General features: G+C 37.2%; 1 long non-coding RNA gene across 2 annotated transcripts in view; it reads left to right on the top strand.

Annotated features, from left to right (window-relative positions):
- Positions 1–4,986: 4,986 nt before the first annotated feature.
- LOC120888331 (uncharacterized) overlaps positions 4,987–7,133 on the top strand; it is a 78,326-nt gene continuing 76,179 nt past the window's right edge. For both annotated transcript variants that reach the window (XR_013423003.1, XR_013423002.1), the window contains exon 1: positions 4,987–7,122. This is a non-coding gene — a long non-coding RNA (uncharacterized LOC120888331). The remainder of the gene's footprint in view (positions 7,123–7,133) is intronic.

The following is a 7,133-nucleotide window of genomic DNA, read 5'->3' as shown; positions in this document are numbered from 1 at the left end:
ATAAGAGGTCAAGCACAAAGGAAGTTAATATCCTAGAAAAGACAGGAGATAATTACTTAAGACATGATAGGAGCAATAGTCTGAAGAGCAGCACACAGACCACCCAATGGACACCCCTGCCCATACCCAATGGAGAAGAGAAATGCTGACAGTCTAGTTAAGAAGCACACTAAAATAGCTGTCAGCAGCTTGGCAGTTTGGCTTAGAAAAACCCCTTAACCTAGAAAACATCTATCTTACCACAAAGAGCCCTAGTGTCTACATCTTTATTAGGGCCATCAGTAAATGAGGAGCAGTGGGAGTCTGAAAAAAATGATTGAAGTGGGTATCATATATCCTTGAGGCCAGGGTGCAAAAGGACACTCAGTGTAGGAATGAATGATTGGGTCAGGAAGATGGGGCCAATTCAAAAGGAGGTAAAATGCTAATACAGAGTACTCCCCTTGCCCAACCTGTTTCTAAGGTTACCTGCCTCTGGTAAAATTCTGGGGATTTTTTCCACCTTGCAAGAAGTTTTTAATGAATACCCCTTGGGATGCTTCCTTCCTGCTTGTACCCCTGGCAGGTTCCTTCCCACATTTTGGCTACACAGGCAAGATAAGGGGAGGAGGGGCATGAGAACAAAGGAAATCTGAAATCTATGGAAGAGGCTCTACACTCTCACTCCCTTGGACCCCCTCTGTGGAGGAGTTTCTCTCTCTCACTCTTTCTCTCTCTCTCTCTCTCTCTCTCTCTCTCTCTCTCTCTCTCTCTCTCTGTGTGTGTGTGTGTGTGTGTGTGTGTGTGCGTGCGCGTGTGTTCCATCCTTTAAATAAAACTTTTTGTGCTTACCTCAGTGTTTCTTGGGTGTTGTACCTTCAACACCAGGGGAATAGGACTGGAACCTGATCTCAACACTAATATAATCTCTGGAGGTTCCACCAAGATTGTCAGGAAGGTAATATAAGCTCTTTTGCATGTACCCCACATCTTTTTGAAGTACATCTTTCTCTTTCTTTCTGGAGGACAATAATGGGCATCTGTAGGCTAATGCAGTTAGTGCAAGCCACCATTTTATAATACTTGGGTGACAGGATTCATGGCATAGGTGGCTCCTAATCACCTGTCCTGTGTGTCAGACATATTGGATTCTGCCAAAGTCATTTCTCACTATTCTTTCCAGGCTCAGAGTGCATTTGGCATGAGTATGCAGTGTCTATAATCCCAGTTTGCCTTTGAATGTGTGGAGACAGACAAAGGGTTAGAACAATTTCAAGGTTCTGGCTGGAGCCACACCCCAGTGAACCTTAAAGGTTTCTCTTTTGACTCTTTTTCCAACTGAAAAATCAGTATCCTGGGGCAACTGATTGATCAAGCAGTACTGGAAAAGCCCCGAGAACACATGTACCTCCAAATGAACCATACTGCACTTTACCACACTCACTTCACCCAAGCACTCCCCTCCCTTTGGCAATCTGACTCTAGCTTTTCAGACTCTAGGGTTGAGATGGGGACAAGAAGTGGTTCCTATGGAAATGTCTGGGTTCCCTCTATTCACATAGTAAGCCTTTACCAGCCATACAATGGATTCCCATTGTTGTTTCTGTGTTCCTGTGTGCTCTGCTTTCTTCTTTGACTACAAAAAGGGAGATTTATACCCACAGCCCTCTGAAGATTCCTTTGGCCCACACCAACTGTAAATTCTTTACCTCTAGTGTTCTTCTGCTGCCAAATATGGTCTCAATACCAACTATTTCATAGAGAATGATGGCCATCAGAGAGAGGTATAAATTTTAATACCATTCTACAGCTCAGCTTGTTTTGTAAAAAGGAATGAAATAGTCCAAGGTTCCTGGGTGAAGGCCTAAGGACTTCTCAGACTTTATTTAAAAAATCCAAATTGTGCCAAAAATGTAAATTAGACACAGCTATCATCCTCCATTCTTAGGCCAACCCCCCACCTGCAAAGTTCATTAACTAATGTGAAGCTTAACACAGATCAAGATTCATTTTAAAAAGTGATCCCATGTTCTCCTAGGAAATTACAAGCTACACGGTAAGTGTCCATAATCTGGAGGCTTGCATCTTTATCATGGCCACCCATGAAAAAGCACATGGGTTGTGTTCAGACTGGTATGGCAGCAGTTAAATCCAGAGGTCATGTATACAAGGAGGAGCAGAAACTGTAGACCACTAGAGACTCCAGGAGTTAGAGGCTCCAATATTTGGGGAGATGTACCTTAGCTAGAGATAGTTCCTCAGTGCTTCTGTCCTCTTCATGTTGTTTATTTTCATGTTGTTGTTCAAAGGGGAGCCTCATCCTCAAAAATTTTGATGGGAAATGGTGTCTCATAATTTTCTGCATCTAAACTTGGCATGATTACCAATTGGGGAATTGAAAAAAATGGTTAAAGTGCCCTATGCATGAGTTTTTGTTTAAAACAGCAGCTTTACTTACTTAGCTTCTGCCAAATCTCTGTCTCTTCAAAGCTTGCATTTGAAATGTAAGTTCAAAGGCTTACATGCAGAGGCTTACGGAGCTTGTAGGGCTTGCAAGGCTTGCAGAGAACCTATTTGGGACTTATGAAAAAAAAGTGCCACTTTTAAATTCAAACCACTGTGGGACCCAATGACTAGCTATCTTACCACCCTGCTTTCTTAACAAGTTTCTCAGTAAATGCACAGGTAGGGAAAATATATACACTCTTCTTTACCTTGAGAATCTTTATCTGAGGATTTCAGGACTTTGACATTTTTTGCCTCAAATATGAGCCCAAAGTGTACTCTGATCTGATAATGTTCTGCATATTCCTTTACTAGAGTAAATACTGCCATGTCATGTTTTTAGACTCTTTGTTTTTTAAAATTCTATATTTTTGAGCTCATGGTTTTAGGGTGAATTCACATCTGATCCTGCATGCCTAAATTAAAATATTTTTCTGATCAGTCTTATGGAGGTTTTTACACTGTGTTTTTGTTCAGAGGCTGACTTTTCAAGGGTTACCTCTCAAATACCTTGGAAAAAAATTCTTTTACAAAACTCAAAGACATGATGATGTTGGGAATAAATCTGATAGCCATTGAGGACAAGTGGCTACTGAACCTTTGATTTCAATGTCTACTTTGGCTATTATACTTTATACCTAGCATTTCCAAATATACAGGCCTTCCCTGTGTTTAAATCATAATGTAAAAGTCAGATAGGCCTATTATAATTTTTAACAGGTTAGATCTAAGAAGCTTTAATAAATATCTATAGTGTTGCCTCCTTGTGGAGGAGAAGGCAACAGAAAAAGCTATAAAATCTTTGTTTCTTGTCTGTTTTGTGTATGTGTGCACACCTCTGTACTGTATTGTTGTGTCTACATATGTGCTTATGTCCATATATCATGTACATGGTATTAAAATTGACCTATAAATAAATGAGTGCTCATAAATCAAATTTGTAAAAAATGGATCCAAATAACTTTTAGTTCAGGTGACTTAAAAAGGTTCAACTTAAATTAGGTAAACAGATGAGAGTAAAGATATCTTTAAAATTACTGACAAGTTCTTCAAGGTGGTCATATAATTAACAGAGTGTTGGTTTCTATAAAATGTCTAGAATGTAATTATTCATCGTTTCTAAGATTTTTCTTCAGTTGGGAAGAGATGGCTAATATTATTAACATTTGTCTGGTATCTTGGTTTTTACAGTTAAAAATCATAAATTAGATTTAACATTAATGAGATTGATCATAAATACATTTATTAGTGACATCTGATTAATTTACAAAATTAAAGTGCTGAAACATCAACTACTAAATATAAAATCAAGTACTCTTAACTTCTTAAATTCCATGAGGTAATATGGAATAATATTTAAACATTATGTGTGTTTTCATAAATGGGTAAATTAAAAATGGTTTGAGATTGATTTGTTTGTGTCTTCACTAAAAATAAGGTTACTAAGAATTAAAATTCTATCAAGTAAACCAAGTGCAGGTGTGCATGCCTGTAATACCAACAGCGCAGCAGGAGGCTGAAGGATTTCAAGTTCAAAGCCAGCCTCAACAAGGAGGTGCTAAGCAAGTCAGTGAGAATCTGTCTCTAAATAAGATACAAAATAAGGCTGAGGGTATGGCTCAGTGGTTGAGTGCTCCTGAGTTCAATCTCTGGGACCCCCCAACCCAAAAAGAGAGAGAGAGAGAGAGATTATATCAGATGTATTTCTATAAAATGTTTCAATTAGGTTTCAATTAAAGTACCATAAAAACAAAGTATTTCATCCTTTTATTAAAGTGGAATAATTTGTCTAAATTCAGAAATTTCATAAGGACAGTTTCAGAATATAAATTTTAAAAAGAGGTTAACAGCTAAGAAAGAGATATAAGAGGGTGATAGTTATGGAAATATATCTTAATATGGAAAGTAGAATGAAAGAGAAATGATTCTGGATTATAAAGTTTGTTATGTGGTAAAGAAAAAGGTTGTAAAATATTTAGGTAAATTGCAAAAGGATTGTGGAGGGTAAATTTCAAAAAGTGTGTGTAATTAAATTGGTTATATATAATTAGCATAATCAGTTAAAATAATATAAGGTTTTTCCTTAAGTCAAATGTTAATGTACTGATATAAAGTAAAGTTTAATCACCTGTGGGTTGAAGTAACAAAGATTTCTTAAAACATTAATCTGCTCCCATATATTAAGATAATCTCTTGTATCTTTTTTTTAATTTAGAGAAACTAGTCTTAAAGGAATTATGGTTTGTACAACTCTGATTGAAAATAATCAGAATATTTTAGAGTATTATATTACATTACAGAGCCTAAATTTTTCTTTAAAAGCCAAACTTGATTAATATAAGAACACCAATGTAATCATGTTACTGTTACTGACTTATTTGTCATATTTTCCACTTGTATAAATCTTTAAAATATAGGTTTTAAAAGAACATTTTACCATGATGATATTCTTTGAACTAAAGTTTAAAGTAAAGATTTGGAATTATAAAAAATTATGTTTCTTAGTTCATAGCTATTATAAAAACTAAATATGTTTTTATTCTTCTTAATTCATTTGGTATTTTCCTTGTATACTTTATAACTATTATTTGTTAGTGACTTACAAAAGTATAACTTCTAATAAAACAACCTGAGTTAATTTGACATCATAGGATAGATGAGATATAAGGCTGATTTTCAGAACTAATATTGAACCCAATTAAATAAAGTTATAGACATTAAAAGTGAGACTCTGTAATATTACTTTAAGATGGTAAAACTGGCTTGCTGAATGTTTAAGACCAACACATGGAGATTAAAGTTAAGGAAGTAAAAGGACCAAGAAAGAAAAGAGCCAATATTTGGCTCTTACCCTGTGAGTCAGCTTGAACCAAAGGAATAGGGGAGTTGTATAAGGGCTTTGCAACAATGGGCCACATGACGTTCCCATCATGGGGATCTATGAGACCCTGAAGAACAGAAAGCGAGCCAGTGCATATGCTATAAAGAGGAGGGTCATTGGAGAAGGAGCAATCCCTGATGCATCCAAGGGAAGCCATGTGGTCAGTGAGAACTTGACCCATCCTGGAAGATAGCACTAAAGGAACTAAAAATTTGCTCTCGAGTTCCCAAGAGTGACCCACTAAGGAAACTCAGTTGACTCTTAATAATATATAGGAATAAGGTCAATTTGACCAACTTGGTCTTAAACACCTAGCAAAACAAGTTATTATCAAAAGAGCCATACCTGGACATTTTAAAGGAAAGATAATAGTTCTTTTAATATAACTTAAGATACATACTTGTGTTAGTCTCACCAAGAGTAAGTAAGACTGCAGGCTACAAAAAAGGGATTCTTATATAGGAGTGCCTGCTAACTATCAAAAGAGACTGTTAGTCAGTAGTCAATTTAAGGACTATAAATCTTCTTAACCGATACACAGGTAGGCTTTGTCTGTGTTTGCTAGTAGGATTTTTTAGCCCTAATTAACAGAAATAAAAAGATCTCTATTAAACACAGAGATTATGCCAATAAAAAAGTATTTTATGAAAATTAGATGACATCAGATAATTACATTTTATGGGGCCATCTGTGACATTATTAAAACTAAGTGTTGTGTTTACATTCTTTAACTCTAGCAATGTAATTAATATCCTTAAAAGTTTACATTCCCAAATAGAGGCCATGTCCTCACTGGCCTTGTCATGAGAACAACTTCTTAGCTCTTATACCTCCTGGTAAGAGATTACTGGTTTCTATCATCATTGTGATATTCATGACATATTCTAAATGCTACAACATTTATTTTGTATTAATCTCATTCTAGTAGTCATGTCTTTTTGTTTTTCTCATAGAAGCACCCGCCTACCAGATGATTTTACAACCTCATGCTTCCAAACCAGACTTTTACCACGGACCCCTCAACTGACCCAAACATTCCTAAAAGGGAAACCCAAACTGCTTGCCCCACATCGCCCCCCTTCAGCTTGAAGCAGCCAGAGCGGTCATCGTCCATTTTCCCTTACAGCAGTAAGGGTTCCCTTCTCAGAGGAGGGATTGAGGCTGGGGGTGGGGGGGGGGGCAAAAGGATGGTCAGTGTAGGTAATGAATGATTGGGTCAGGAAGATGGGGGACATTCAAAAAGAAATAAAATGCTTCCTTCTACAAGCTGTTGCCAAGGTTACCTGCTTCCAGGAACTTATTCCCCCCTGCAAGGAGTTGTTAATGAAAGCCCTCTGGGCCACTACCTTCCTGCCTGTATCCTGGAAGGTTCCTTTCTCACCTTTTGGCCACATAGGCAAGATAAGGGGAGGAGGGAGTATAAAACAAAGAAGTCTGAAATCTATAGAAGGGGCAGGACACTACCCCTACTTCCTCGGGCACCAACTTGGACCCCCTTCTTTGTGGAGGAGTCTGACTCTCTCTGTTCTATCCTTTAAACAAAATTTTTCACACTTGCCTCAGTGTTCGTAGGGTGTTCAATCTTCAGCACCAGGGAAATGTGACTCAAACCTAATTCTCAACACTGATATCATCCTGATAGTTCTTTCATAAACATTTTATTTTATCCTCTCAACGAACTGTTGGAAAGGTGGTGGAATTACAATCCTTCTGTTTTGTGCATCAGAAATCAAGACAACTCTGGTCTTGCTCAGCTGGTTAGTATATA

This window comes from Ictidomys tridecemlineatus, chromosome 6, assembly GCF_052094955.1.
Source record: "Ictidomys tridecemlineatus isolate mIctTri1 chromosome 6, mIctTri1.hap1, whole genome shotgun sequence".
Taxonomy (NCBI): Eukaryota; Metazoa; Chordata; class Mammalia; order Rodentia; family Sciuridae; genus Ictidomys; species Ictidomys tridecemlineatus.
This window is presented reverse-complemented; position numbering and strand designations above follow the sequence as displayed.